Raw genomic sequence first — 15,527 nt, forward strand, 5'->3', positions numbered from 1 at the left:
CTTTCTTTCCAACCTGGATGCACTTTATTTCTTTCTCTTGTCTGGTTACTCTAGCTAGGACTTCCAGTGCTATGTTGAATAATAGTGATGAAAGTGAGCATACTTGTCATGTTCCAGATCTTAGAGAAAAGGCTTTCTATTTTTTTTCCATTCAGTGTGATACTATTTATAGGTCTGTTATATATGGTTTTTATTATGTTGAGTTACTTTCCTTCTATACCCAGTTTTTTGAGGTTTTTTTTTTTTAGCATGAAGGGATGTTGAATTTTATCAAAGCCTTTTCAGCATTAATTAAAATGCTCATATGGTTTTTGTTTTTTTATTCTGTTGATATGATGTATCATGATGATTTATTTATGTATGTGGAACCATCCTTGCATCTCTGGGATAAATCCCACTTGGTTGTAATGAATGATCTTTTCATTGTATTGTTGCAAATATTTTGTTGAGGATTTTTGCATCTATTTTCATCAGGGATATTGGCCTGTAGTTTTATTTTTTTATTTTTTTCCAATGTGTATTTGTCTGGTTTTGCATCAGGGTAATACTGGCCTTGTAGAATAAGTTTGAAAGTATTCCCTTCTCACCTACTTTTTGGGAGAGTTTGAGTAGGATTGGTATTAATTTTTCTTTAAATGTTTGGTAGAATTCAGCAGTGAAGGCATTGGGACCTGGGCTTTTCTTTGCTAAGAGATTTTTTTTTTTAAGTCTTTTTTTTTTGTTTAATTTTTTTTTTTTTTGAAATGGAGTCTGGTTTTGTTGTCCAGGCTGGTGTGCAGTGGTGCCATCTTGGCTCACTGCAAGCTACACCTCCCAGGTTCACGCCATTCTCCTGCCTCAGCCTCCTGAGTAGCTGGGACTACAGGCTCCTGCCACCACGCCCGGCTAATTTTTTGTATTTTTAGTAGAGACAGGGTTTCACCATGTTAGCCAGGATGGTCTCAATCTCTTGACCTCATGATCTGCCCACCTTGGCCTCCCAATGTTAATAATTTTAAAAATTTTAAAAGGAGATTTATTATTATGGCTTCAATCTCATTACTTGTTATTGGTTCATTCTGTTTTTTTAAAAAAAATTTCTTCATGGTTTAATCTTGGTAGGTTGTATGTGTCAAGGAATTTATCTATTTCTTCTAGATTTTCCAATTTATTGGCATATAGTTATTCATGGTAGCCACTAATGATCCTTGTAATTTCTATGGTATTGACTGAAATGTCTCCTTTTTCATCTCTGATTTTTGTTCACTTTGATTATCTGTTTTTTTCTTAGTCTGGCTAAAGGTTTGTCAATTTTATTTTTTAAAAAACTTGTGTCTCATTGATCTTTTGTATTTTCTTCATTTCAATTTTATTTATTTCTGCTCTGATCTTTATTATTTTCATTTTTATAACAATTTTATTACGATAATGTATTATAAAATTCACCCTTTTCAATTGTATAATTCAGTGATTTTTAGCATATTCACAATGTTGTACAACCATCACTACTATCTAGTTCAAAGTCATTGTCATCACCCTGAAAAGAAACTCCATACCCATTAGTAGTCACTCCTCCTTTCTACCTACCACTCCAGACCCTGAAAACCATTTACACTTCTTCTTTTTTAGTTTAATTTAATTTTAATTTTAAGTTCCAGGATACAAGTGCAGGACATGCAGGTTTTTTACATAGGTAAACATGTGCCATCATGGTTTGCTGCACCTATCAACCCATCATGTAGGTGTTAAGCCTCGTATGCATTAGCTATTTATCCTGATGTTCTCCTTCCCCGGACCCACACCTCTCTGTCACAGGCCCCAGTGTATATTGTTCCCCTCCCTGTGTCCATGTGTTTTCATTGTTCAGCTCCTGCTTGTAAGTTACAATGTGCGGTGTTTGGTTTTCTGTTCCTATGGTTAGTTTGCTGAGGATAATGACTTCCAGCTTCATCCATGTCCCTGCAAAGGACATTGATCCTTGTTATTTTCTTTTACTAATTTTGGGTTTAGTTTGCTTTTGCTTTTCAAGGTCTTTAAGATGTATTGTTAGGTTGTTATTTGAAGTTTTTCTTTGCTTTTAATGTAGTAGCTATAAACTTCCCTCTTAGTATTGCTTTTGCAATATCCTATAGGTTTTGGTATGTTGTGTTTCCATTATTATTTGTTTCAAAAAATTTATAAATTTTCTTCTTAATTTCTCCATTGACCCACTGCTTATTCAAGAGTGTAGTGTTCAATTCCCATGTGTTTCTAGAGTTTCCAAAATTCCTCATGTTATTAACTTCTGTTTTTTTTCCCATTGTGGTCAAAGAAGATGCTGATGTTATATCAGGGTTTTTTCTTTTTTTTTTTAAATGCTTTTAAGACTTGTTTCATGACCTAATATATGGTCTATCTTTGAGAATGGTCCATGTGCTGAGAAAAAAAATGTGGATTCTGCAGTCGTTGGATGAAATGTTCTGTAAATCTCTATTAGGTCCATTTGATCTGTAATACAGATAATTCTGATGTTTCTTTGTTGATTTTCTCTCTGAAATTTCAGACCAATGCTGAAAGTTTGGTGTTGAAGTCTCTAGCTACTATCATATTAGGATCTCTTTCTCTCTTTAGTGCTAATAATATTTGCTTTATATATCTGAGTGTTCCACTGTTGGCTGCACATATATTTATAATTCTTACATCCTCTTGCTCAACTGACCCCTTTATCATTATATAGTGACCTTCTTTGTCTCTTCTTACAGATTTTGTCTTGAATTCTATTTTGTCTGATTTATGTATAGTGACTTCTGCTCTTTTTTGGTTTCCACTGACATGAAATACTATTTTTCCATCCTTTTATTTTCAGTCTATGTGTGTGTAAGTGAAGGTGTGATTCTTGTAGGCAACAGATCATTCAGTCTCATCTTTTTATCCATTTAGTCACTCTATATCTTTTTATTGGAGGGTTTAGTTCATTTACATTCAAGTTATTAAGAACTTACTCTTGCCATTTTGTCATTTGTTTTCTTGTTGTTTTGTGATCTTCTCTTCCTTCTTTTTTTTCTTCCTATCTTCCTCCCCTCTGAGGATATCCAGAAATGCTATCCAAGAGCCAAGGCCTGGAATAGGGGACCCCAAGAGTCTGCTTGGTGCTCTACCCCACTGTGGTCAAGCTAGTACCTAAGATGTAAGAAAAAGTTCTCTTTACGTTTTCCTCTGCTTTTCTCAAGCAGAAGGAGTGTCTCACTGTTGCCACCACACCTGATAATGTACGTGGGCACACCTGAATTCAGCATATCTAAGAGCCCAAGTACCATGGCATACTACCTGGGTATTGCTGCTGGTTATTCAGGGCCCAAAGGCACATTAGTTTGCAGGTGATGAAACCTTCCAGGACTGGGTCCTTGCCTTCAAGGCAGTGGGTTTCCTTCTGGCCCAGGGTGTGTCTAGAAATGTTGTCTTGGAGCTAGGCCCTGGAGTAGGGTCTCAACACTCTGCCCAGTGCCCTATCCTACTGTGGCTGAGCTGGTGTACAAGATGCAAAACAAAGTCCTTTTTACTCTTTACTCTTACATTAAGCAGAAGGAAGGTGTTACTTTCATTCCCACAAGCTGCACTGTTTGGGGCTGAGGGAAGGGTGGTGCAAGCACTCCTTAGCTGTCCTGGCTGGTGTCTCCCCAAGTCATGTGCCATGCTAATACAATAGCTCTGAGCCCAACCTAGCACCAGGAGTTGCCTAGGAATTGCAGTCCTTGGGCCTTAGACTGCCTTGCCAGTTTATCTAAAATCCTGGAACACTTTGGCCCACAGTGGTGAGACTTGCCAAGTAACTCAAGTTTTGACTGTTAGTATAGACAATTCCCCTCTGACTGGGTCTGGTGCACATGCTATCTCCATGTGCAGGCACTGGCTAAGCCCAGCACCACTTTACTCTCCACTGTGATAGCGCAGCATTGAGTTAAATATAAAGTCACCCTGTTGCTGCACTCTCCCTCCTCAAAGTACAAGGATTATCTCTCCATACCAAACAACTGGTGACAGGAAATGGGACATGTATGGCCTCAGGGACTCAAGACTGTCTCTCCTACCCTCCTCAGAGGACACTTCACAAATTTGTGTGTCATCCTTGCAGAAGAGCCATTCTAATCTCTGTATCATTCCAATTTTAGTGTTATGTGCTACGCTAATACGTATTAGCACTCATATTTATTATAGTCTGGGTATATAATGTCACCAGGGCCAGTCCTACAATGTTAGTAGGAGTGTCGAATGCTTTTATATTCTAGGAGAGTGTACTTCCAGTAGGGACCAGTTTGCCACATAAATTATAAGCCAGATCAGAAAACATTTTATTGTAGATTTTCCATTTGGTGTGGCCAGGATTCTTAATAACGTAGCATAGCCCTTGTATATTCTGGTGATAGAATACCACGTTGAGTGGTGCAAACCTCATCTCTACCCCTGTTCCCTCTACTTTAGAGGTATGTGTGTGTTTTGTTGTTTTTCTTTCCCATATTCCTTTACTACTTTGGGGGAAGGAGTATCATGGGTATGTTCCTGATTAGTTCCTCCAAACTAATCTCATTTGCGTTATTCCTAAGTGAAAATCTCCTCAGGCTTTTACTATGCCTTGTCGAGGAGGCATCCACATGGTGTGAATTATCTGGTGGACTGATGTCTGTCTGTCTGTCTGTCTGTCTTTCTTTCTTTCTTTCTTTCTTTCTTTCTTTCTTTCTTTCTTTCTTTCTTTTGTCTTTCTTTCTTTTTCTTTCTTTTTCTTCTTCCCTTTGTCTTTCCTTCCTTCTTCCTTCCTTCCTTCCTTCCTTCCCTTTCCTTTTCCTTTCCTTTCCTTTCCTTTCCTTTCCTTTCCTTTCTTTCTTTCTTTCTTTCTTTCTTTCTTTCTTTCTTTCTTTCTTTTCTTTTCTTTTTTTTCTTTCTTTCCTTTTTTCTTTTCCTTCCTTCCTTTCCTTCCTTCCTTCCTTCCTTCCTTCCTTCCTTCCTTCCTTCCTTCCTTCCTTCCTTCCTTTCTTTCTTTCTTTCTTTCTTTCTTTCTTTCTTTCTTTCTTTCTTTCTTTCTTTCTTTCTTTCTTTCTTTCTTTCTTTCTTTCTTTCTTTCTTTCTTTCTTTCTTTCTTTCTTTCTTTCTTTCTTTCTTTCTGTCTTTTTGTCTTTCTTTCTGTCTTTCTTTCTGTCTTTCTTTCTTTCTGTCTTTCTTGTGTGTCTTTCTTGTGTGTCTTTCTGTGTAGAAGAGCTGGAAAACAGAACATTAATTCCTTGAATCTCTAAGATAGGGGACTAAATGTGATTCACGTTCACTATACAAATGCACTTACATAAGGTTTGGAAGAAAGAAGTGAGGTTCAGGCCATTCTTCTGGTTCTGCTGGCAAATGCTATCCTGCATACCCAATTTGGTGGTTGTGTCCTGATCATGGGGTGGTGGCTGTCAAGTTTTGCAGGTAGGTTTTTTGATTATAGAGCAGCGATTTTATTCATAGCTTAGTGTGATTTTCAGTTATATCTGAAAACTCAGTTTGGCATTTGTTTATTCAGCTTCCTAATGACTGTAAAATAAGTTTCTGCTTAACTAGAATAGATACATTATTTACCACTGGACTTCAACCAATGTGAACTTTGCATAATTTTCTCTATTCTTATTTTTCCTCTGGGATTTGGCTTAGGAAATCTTAGGAAGTTTCTAGCAAGGATTTTGGATATCTGCTACCATACCACCATCATTTCTGGAGGTCTGTTTATAATCAATTTCAGGTAACGAAATTTCAGATATTTGTGTAATCAAAGCTTTGTTTTCCTTGCATTTTTGTTTTGGGAGTTTACTTTTAAGAAGATTGGTTTCTTGACGATTTTATAGACACCCTACCATTTTCAAAGACTTGTTGGTAATACAAATCCCAGTGATTTTACTATAAACCAGAAACTAGCTTCTTTATGAATCATTTTCTGTTGGTTGGTTTGTTGTTGTTGTTGTTTGTTTGTTTTATTGCTCTTTACCATCTTGCTTTCATGAAGCTCAGGGTAATGAAAGGGTCTGAAGTAAGCAGACTGATAAAGCTGACATGTACTTTCTCTGTTCCCTGTATTTGTATCTATTAGATCTTAACTGAGAATGTAAGAGAGGTAGGAGTAAATCTTCCTGTAGAATAACTAAGCTGATTGTGGAAGAAACTGTAGACTTTAGTGTTAAAAGAGGAAGTGACTGTGAGTGCTCTAGGTAGACAGAGCAATATTTGACAAATGCAGTGACCTGCATATGAGAATAAACATGGTGGCCTCTGCAAACTGTCGGCAAGTATTGGAGCCAGAGTGAGTGTGGTGGGCTAACACTGAAAAAAAGATTAGTGCATTCCTGGTGGCCAAATGAGAAAAAGATCAGGGCATTTTACTTCTCTAATCCTAATAGATCCCACAGTCCCGTGTAGCCCAGTTTCTTTATGGAGGGGGGCCTCTAAAAAAGCCGAGTCTGAGTAATCAAAAAATCATCAAGCAACTCTAATCTTAACTGTACTTTTCAAAAAATATAAAAATCATCACTTTCCTCTATCCAATTTCTGTTTTCTATTCCTCCTATTTTCTAACACCCAAAAACTACCTCTGTAAACTCTTAATCCTTCAGTATTTTCTTGACATCCAGCTCTCATCTTTTCCCTTCTCCCTCTCTTTCCTTTTCACTTATCTATCTCTTTATTAAGTTTACTTAATGTCTCCAAGTCTTTCTCATTCTCTGGTCATTTATTTGTCTAACCTTCTAATAACTACATCCTAAAAGATCCAGAATAGGTCTAGAGGTAGAACTTTCTTGAGAGAGCAGGAAAGAAAGACAGGAGCTCTGCGTACTTTTATAAATGCAGTGGCCAAGTACACTTAGAAACTTGTACTTAATTCTGGATCTAGTTGCAGTCATGGGACGATTTTTAGCCAGGGAGTGATATAGTAAGATTTGCATGTTAGAATGTTTCCTTTTATGGAGTTGCAGAGAATAAACAAATAATTACTTCAGTTACATAAACATAGTAGTGCTGAGCATTTATTAAATTTACATATATAATGACTATCATAGGCAATAAGGAAACTTATAATTACAAGTAACTTTAAACAACTGAGCTAAATGTAAACAGATAATCAGGATCGAAGAAAAAAGGTCTGCAAAAATGAGTGTTGTGATAGTTTCTTTTATTCAGCTCCAAACTTACCTCACAGTTGTTGTTGGAGCAGTGAGTAAACCAGCTTACTAATTTACAGCAATTGTGGTAGTCGACTTCAAAAGTGATTTCTTGGGAGTGTGTTTTGAGAAGTTGAGGACCAAACAATAAAATGTAAATTTAATATTAGAGACTATAAGGACTGAGTATACTGCTTTCTAGAATGTAAGAGTCAGGAACATGAATAAATAGATTCCTAGAGCATAAATGGTTAATATGTCTATCAACTATCTGGTATCTGTTATTTTTCTCAGATTTGATAGATGCTACACTAATAGTATTTTAGTCTGGAAGAATTTTAAAGCAGATGTGTTTTATTCATTTTTGACATAGAAAAACAAATCTCTGTAGGGTGCCTGGGAAAGTCTGATTCTAAGTATCATGCTGTCTGGACATGCCTATGCCATAATATGCCTTCTCACATAACCGGTTTGTGATGTGGTATGATCTTATGGTGACTAATTGAATTTTGAGAAAGTTTGCCAATGACAATGATTTTAGGGTATGTTGACCCTTTCTTTTCTGCAGGAGATTGAGACATCTTGATGCTCCTTCTGATTTGTAATGGGGGACTTAGTAAGATACAACATAAAGACATCCTCTAAGGGATGGCCCCTAGCCAACAGGTCTTGTGTGCATTACTTATGACATGTGGGAAGTATCTGTAGATAGTCAGCACATAGGCAATAGTTCTCTTTATTTTCTCTGCAAGAGACAGGCACCAGATAATGTTCGTGTTGTCATCAGGTGTGATTGCCAGGATGAACATAAAACAACAAACATATCTAACCCACCAGTAGAGCTGCTTTTCCACTTTCCTTTCCCATTGGGTGTGGCTTTGTGATTCTACTAAGATCAAGAGAGAGGAAAAGAGAGTTTGGCAGTTTGGAAGAGCTGCATGGAAGACGTGATACTTAAAAGAAAGATAGTTAGGTTTAGTGAAGTAGGAAAATAATCAGGGCAAAAAGAGAAACAGGAACAAAAGTTGAGCTGTATGATAATGAGGTGCCCATGAGCAGAGGGAGTTCATGCTCAGTGAGGACAAGAAGATGCTCAACCAAATGAATCTAACTTGCTCTTTATTTAAAAGTCACTGGGGATACACAATCTACATAGTATCAAGTAAAGGATGGCCTGTTTAGCTTGTAAATGATGACAAAATTTAGTGATTCAGAAAACAATGACCTGTTTCACATTTATTCATTAGGCTGAATTTTGTGTTCTATTTTTATATTCAAACTCTATACCTGTTCCCCTTCTCACTGTACTACAATGCTGAAATGTATTTATTTTAATCTATAGGTTAACATTCAGAATCAACTAATCAGGAATTTCTTCAGTTTTATGCATGAAGGGTATGTTTCACAAGTATAAAAAGAAAAAATTTAAAAATGTTTGATATAAGAAAATATCTGGCTGTTTGGGTCCTTTCTTTTGAGAATGGGAGTATTCTAGAAACAATTTTACCTGTACCTTAGGATTGCAAATGGAAATCCTTGATATTTACATTTTAGTGTCTTTTTAATGCTTACTATGAATTCTACATCATCAGATATGTGGTGGCAAAGGTATAATTTTTCTGAAAAATTATATTTTTTAGCAAGAATATTTGCATGCAAAGCATCTTATTTTTTTCTGAATGTCATGCTTTTCCTGGAAACCATTAATTTTCTTTCAGTATTTTTCTATTTTCTACAGTCTGTTGATAGTGGTGGGAAACTTGAACTTGAAACACTGTTTAGCCATGTAGATCTTGAAATTAGTATGTCTTTCTCAATGAGGGAGAGCATTTGAATTGGTAATTAGTGTTGATTCAGGATAGAAATACTGAAGCAACATTTTGCTGTGCAATGACATAAAAATTTCAAAATGAAAATTATAAGAAGGTTGCCAAAAAAAAAAAGACGTCTTGAAGTTCAAACCCTCCAGAAAAATTTGCTAAAACTAGCAGTGATTTTCCACAGGTCTAGTAATGACTCTGAGTTAAGCTTTTAACTAAAAAAAAAAAAGCATTTTTTTTTTAAAGTTTCACTGGCAAAGTTAAACAAAATCAACTATAAAGGAAACCAAATGAAAAAAATTAAACAATCTTTTAAAGTTCTACAGATGATCCTAATGTCCTGCCACGGTTGAGAAATCCTGCTTTGTTCTTGATGGATGACCTTTTCCTTGGCTCACTTAGCCTCAATTTCTGAAAGTAAAATATTTCTTAATTTCATATTAAGTCAATAGTACATACTCTTCACCTAGGAAACAGACATTCTTAGGTACTATAACCTTTATTATTCTATTCTTCTCTAGCAATTTTCTATGATTTACCCCACCCCTTTTGTAAATCATCATCTATTCTTTCTACTACCATCTCTTCCTAAATCTCTTCACTCTGTAACTTTATCATTTTGCAGCTATTATTTTTCTCACCTGAAATTGCTCTCCCCCTTTTTCTTACCACACTTTACTTTTGGCCTGTCTGTCTACTTGGATTGTTGGTTAAGCAACGCTGTTCCCTCACGATTTCACAGGCTGGTTCTGCCTAGTCATTCAAACCATTTGAGATGCTGTCTGAGATCATGAAAGCTTGGTCCTGCTTAGAAAAACTTCCATTCTATTCATCTGGCCAAACTCCTTTCTACATGTAAAATGCAGTATGAATTTTGCCTCCTGATGAAAAGTAGAAAAAGGTACCCATGGATCCTGAATTTTTGGCATGATAAAAACACCAGTTACTCACCGCGCATCAAATGAAGACCCACCCATCAAGGACACATTTCTAGAGATCATGGCTTTGTTTTGAAACCTTTTCAGTGATATCCCATGATGATTTTAGACATTTTCTGTGAAGACAAAAGAGTCATTTTGTAAATATCCCTTTGATATTTAAATAATCATATAAACTTTCTGAAAGCTTCTTGAAGGATGAACATTAAAGTTTAAGTGCTTGAAAACTGTATTATATTTTCTTCAGTGAATTTTGCGTAGGATTTGGTTCTATGGGCTTTTCTTTCGCCATATCTAAGCCACTCTGACAATGAGTTGAAGGGAACTAACATCATGTAAAAACAAACAAAATCAATGTGTAAGCATAGGGCTGGGCCATTGGCTTAGCTGTAGCACCTGTGAGAAGGTCTTGAGGTTATTAATAGAGAACATCAGCAATCAGTTAAGAATAGGACTTGGATTTGAAAAAACACAATAGAAAATTAGCATCAATAAAGATGTAATACAAAAATGAAGCGGGCTATAGTTTTTTTTTCCTTAGTTTTGGTTGAACTTCATTTAAAGTATCATTTTTACTTCTGCAGAGCATGAGTTTAGAAAAAGACATAGACATCTCAGGAATTCAGTGGGGAGAAACCAGGAGGGTAAGGAGATCTGCGTGAGGAATAGTTAAACGAATGAGGCATTGGCCTGCAAAAGAGTGAACTAACTGGAGCATCCAGTCACCATTTTCAAATACTTGAGAGGCTCTTATGTGAAAGGTACACACAACTTGTTCTGTAAATACTAGTGAGGGAGAGGCTTGGGACACAGGGTATGTTTATAAGGATGCAGAACTCCCAAATTCATGATATAAAATTTTTGATTTTTGAGAAAACTTATTTCTGATATTCTAGGATTTATAACACTTTCCTACATGTTAATTTCTTAGTGGGTTGTCTCTTCCATTTAATTTATAATTTAATAAGTTGACCTAATTTATTCTATAGAACAAGTTCCATAATATTATATTATTGACCTTTTCTTGGACTTAAGTTTCCTCATCTTATTACATACTATTCCGTATGTAAATGTAATCATTGTCCAGCAGAACAAAAAAAAAGTGTTAAATATTTTACATGTACTGAGTTTAAGGGGGTGGAAAGAATGATTTTAACTCAGGTAAGTTGTTTAGGGAAGGCAGGAGAATGACTAGGTTCATTGATTTTCCAATATCATAACTTTATCTGTACATATGATAATTTTAATGGATTATATCTACCTATCCAAATTCACAGCTGAGAAAATATTTCAGATTAATATCAGATATTATTCAGGGCAATTGGACAAAAGCACAGTTATTCTTCTTGATGAAAAAAATGAATTTAAGGGGGCCTCTTCTCTTGGAAGCTTATTCGTTTTCTATTCAGTGTGAATTAATCAGAATAAAGCTTTAAAAAACCTGAAAACATGTTTAAACTCTTTTAAAATATATATTTGATTTTTAAAACTTCACAAATGGGTACATATTTTCAATTTTTAATTTTTTTTTTTGAGATGGAGTTTCGCTCTTTTGCCCAGGCTGGAGTGCAGTGGCGGGATCTTGACTCACTGCAAACTCTGCCCCCTGGGTTCAAGTGATTCTCCTGCCCCAGCCTTCTGACTACTTGGGATTATAGGCACCTACCACCACGCCTAGCTAATTTTTGTATTTTTAGTAGAGACGAGGTTTTGCCATGTTGCCCAGGCTGGTCTCAAACTCATGACCTCAGGTGATCCACCTGCCTCGGCCTCCAAAATACTGGGATTACAGGTGTGAGCAACCTCACATGGCCTATTTTTTTTTTTTAACATTTAGTTTAAGTTCAGGGGTACATGTGCAGGTTTGTTATGTAGGTAAACTTGTACTTTTAACTTTGAGGAACTCCATACTGTTTTCCATAATGGCTATACTAATTTACATTCCCACCAAAAGTGTACAGAGTTTCCTCTTCTACTGACATCCTGCATGTTCTGTATTCTTTGAATAGAGACCAGGGAACAGGAACTAGTCTGCAGTGAGCAGGGTGTGAGGCCAAGGCACAAATCACGTGTTTGTTTATATCTATATAACAAGAAAATATGCCACAGGCGGTTTTAGCTTGTCTAGTCTCTTTCTTTACACTTGAAAAACCAGTCCTAGAGTACTTTGGGGAAGAAGCCCAGAGTGGCAATTAATGTTATTCACCCTCCTCCCACTCTGTAAATATGGGTTTTTCCCATGGTTTAGCAGAGGCTGTTTATTATTTTATTCCTGTACTTTCTCCCTCACTGATCTCCTGCACTCCTATGTCCCCATGAATGTGCACAGCCATGTGTTAGTCCAGTAATTGCCGTGCCTTTGAAGCATCTTTTCTTCTCCTCCCTAAATTAAATCTGTCAATTGTGAACCAGTAAACCAGTTTTCTCAAGAATTTCCAGTGGTTTCTTATAAAATTAGGCCACCAGTACTTTCACTCTTTATCAATCAAAAGGAGGAAATTCAAGCGAAGTCAAGGTGCATGTGTTAGTGAAAACTGAACTTGGGGTTGGACGTCAGGTTCTTGTTTCAGCTCTGCCTTGAACAAGCTGTGTGGTGTTGTGCAACTTAGTTTCCTTATTACTAGCATGGAGGGGTGGGACTAGAAGACGTCTAGTTTCCTCTCAGCTCAATGAAAGCAAAGAATGCTTTCTTCTTAAGTTTTATTAGTGTTTCCTAGTATTTCTTTAACCTTCTATGGATCCACTGCCTGATACACTGGGAGGAAGTACATAAATAGATTTAAAAGTTTCACTTATAAGGCAGGTAATTAGATTTTATCCAATTGCTTACAGCATGCTGGGTATTGAGGGGAAAGTTAACTAGTTTTATCAGCCCCTGGTTTGAGTAAGTAGTAGTCAGTGTCTTGAGGAGTTGGGACTAGAAGAAAGAGAGGAGACTTGTTAAAAAAATAAAGGTGGGGCTGCTGTGTACCTAAGCAAGGACATCAACCTTCAGTTATCAAATAATCATAATTCACAGAATGGCTTTGAGAAAATCTAAACATAATAATTAAAAATTTCAAGCTGAGATTTGAAGAAATCTGGCAATGTATCCTGTCTCAGGAAGATTTTATATTTCCATTTTAGCACTTGAAACTCCAGCTCCTGCTGAATGCTTCTGGTTTTAGAGAGTTCACAATATTGTAAGTCCAACTGTTTTGTTTCCAGTGTTGATATTCTTTACATGGGTACTGTGTTTTCCAGAGAGTGGAAAAGCAATTTGATTATATGCAATACTCATGTGTGTATGATGGGAAAAGATAGTCACTCTATTTTCTTTTTTAGAGGAAGATTAACATTCAACTAAAAGATACTCTGGATGGTCATTCTACTTGTGCATCTGACAGGTAAGAAACAGACTATGAGATTACAATATATTACTACTAAATATTTCTCTTATTTTCAGCCTTGAAATGAGCTATTTTATGATAAGCCCTTGTCTCCAGGAACCTGGAAGTTTCAAGAGCTCTAAAACAATCATTCATAGCAGACTTCTTTACCATGAGGCTATTCCTGTGTTCATGTTAAGACCACATATCATTTTCTGAGGAACATGGCTCAAAAGAATTAATTTCAAGAATAAGTAACACTGTCTAACATTCTGGCTGTAGAAGTGTTTTCTCTTCCTATATCATGTTTTCCACTTGCAAGGAAAATTTTTAATGAAAAACACTTTGGCAGCAAAAAGAACAAAGCTGGAGGCATTGTACTACTTGCCTTCAAAATAGTATAGTAATTGAAACAGCATGGTACTGGCATAAAAACAGACACGTGAACCAATGGAACAGAGTAGAGAGCCCAGAAATAAATCCACATATATATGGCCATTTGATTTTTGACAAAGATGCCAAGAAAACGCAGTGGGAAAAGGACAGTCTCTTCAGTAGATAGTGTTGATAAAACTGTATAGCTATATGCAGAATAAAAATGGTCCCTTATCTCACTATATACAAAAATCAACTCAAAATGGATTAAAGATTTAGATGTAAGATTTGAACATGTAATAATACTAGCAGAACATATAGGGGAAAACTCTGTGACATTGGCCTGGGTAATGATTTCTTAAATATGACCCAAAAGCATAGGCAAGGAAAGCAATAATAGACAAATGGGATTATACCAAACTAAAAAGCTTCTGCATAGCTAAGGAAACAACAGAGGGAAGAGAAAATGAAATAGGAGAACATATTTGCAAGTAATACATTTTATAAGGGATTAATATCCAGAATATGTAAGGAACTCAAATCAAAAAGCATAAAAACATTGCATAAAAACAAATTACCTAATTAATAAGTAGAGGACCTGACTAGACACTTCTCAAGAGAAGACATACAGATGGCCAAAAGGTATATGAAAAATATTCAGTATCACTAATCATCAGGGAAATGCAAATTAAAACCACAATAAGCTATCACCTCACATCTGCTAGAATGGCTGTTACCAAAAAGACAAAAGATAGTTGTTGGTGAAGATATGGAGAGATAGGAAACTTTGTACATTGTTGGTGGGAATGTAAATTAGTATAGCCATTATGGAAAACAGTATGGAGGTTCCTCAAAGTTTAAAAATAGAGGAGGAGGTTTAAAATGGCTGACTAGAAGGATTTCATGCCTGCCTCCTCCACTTAGAAGAACCAGAATAATGCACAGACAGTCATAATTTGAGTATACTATCCAAGAGAGAATGCTGGAATGCAACAGGGAAAGGACAGGAAACATGAAAAGCAGGAAAGAGGAAGGAAAAGTGGCAGCCTGCCTGGCTGGAATTGGCTGGGAGCCAGAAGTGACTTTGCAACCTGGTGAATGGGTGAGAGAGAGATTTTCAGTGGCCTACATCCCTACCATGGAATCCGGCAATTCTGGCCATAGGAGAACCCCTTGACCCACCCAAATCCTGAGACTAACATACGGAGCTTCTGGAAGATGATGGGACAGAACTGCTTCAGGGAGGGGGCTCACACTGGTCCCATACCCTTTCTGAGACCCAAGCTGCTACAGTTAAGATTCCATTTCCAAACCTAGCAAACTGCATGCTGTCCTGGAGCTCAGTGGTACCAGGACTGAGGAATTATGGAAACTTGGGCTGCCACTGCTAGGACAGTGGAGCAAGCTGAGCGCACTCCTGCAGTCAGCCAGGGCTAAGAAGCAAGTGAGGCATGAGCTGCAGTGGCCAATTTTAGGAAGCAAGTGATGCTGGGATCTGAGATGGAGATGCAAGTGAGGTGCAAGCTGCTGCTAGAACTTGGTCACAAGCTGGGTGGGTGCAATCTACATGTGCCAACTGCAGCCACCAAGGCATGGGGGACAATCCCTGCTAGGTCTGGGGTGTGAAAGGAATGTGCATTCCCTACTTGCCAGCCCAGTCTGTGGGCATTAAGGATGGCTTCACACTCTCCAAAGATAAGACATCAGCACGGCTGCTATGGCCCCTCACGCAAGCTCTCTGCCTGGGACCTGAGGGTTGCCATGTCTTCACCAGCTGCAGCTGGTAGCTGTTCTCACAGTTGGAGAGCTTAAGCACAAGACCGCTTGGCCCAGCTTTGCTCCCCCTCAAAGACGGAGCACATAGATCTTCAAATCAATTCACCATGACAG

General features: G+C 37.1%; 1 long non-coding RNA gene and 1 other non-coding gene across 2 annotated transcripts in view; both read right to left on the bottom strand.

Moving 5' to 3' along the window:
* LOC126955194 (uncharacterized) overlaps window positions 1–15,527 on the bottom strand; it is an 86,820-nt gene that overhangs the window by 10,252 nt on the left and 61,041 nt on the right. Inside the window, exon 2 of the long non-coding RNA XR_007725831.1 lies at window positions 9,908–10,010. This is a non-coding gene — a long non-coding RNA (uncharacterized LOC126955194). The remainder of the gene's footprint in view (window positions 1–9,907; window positions 10,011–15,527) is intronic.
* LOC126955828 (U6 spliceosomal RNA) lies at window positions 4,048–4,158 on the bottom strand. The gene has a single exon (XR_007726117.1). It is a non-coding gene; the product is annotated as a U6 spliceosomal RNA (small nuclear RNA).

This window comes from Macaca thibetana, chromosome 5 (genome assembly GCF_024542745.1).
Source record: "Macaca thibetana thibetana isolate TM-01 chromosome 5, ASM2454274v1, whole genome shotgun sequence".
NCBI classification, from domain to species: domain Eukaryota; kingdom Metazoa; phylum Chordata; class Mammalia; order Primates; family Cercopithecidae; genus Macaca; species Macaca thibetana.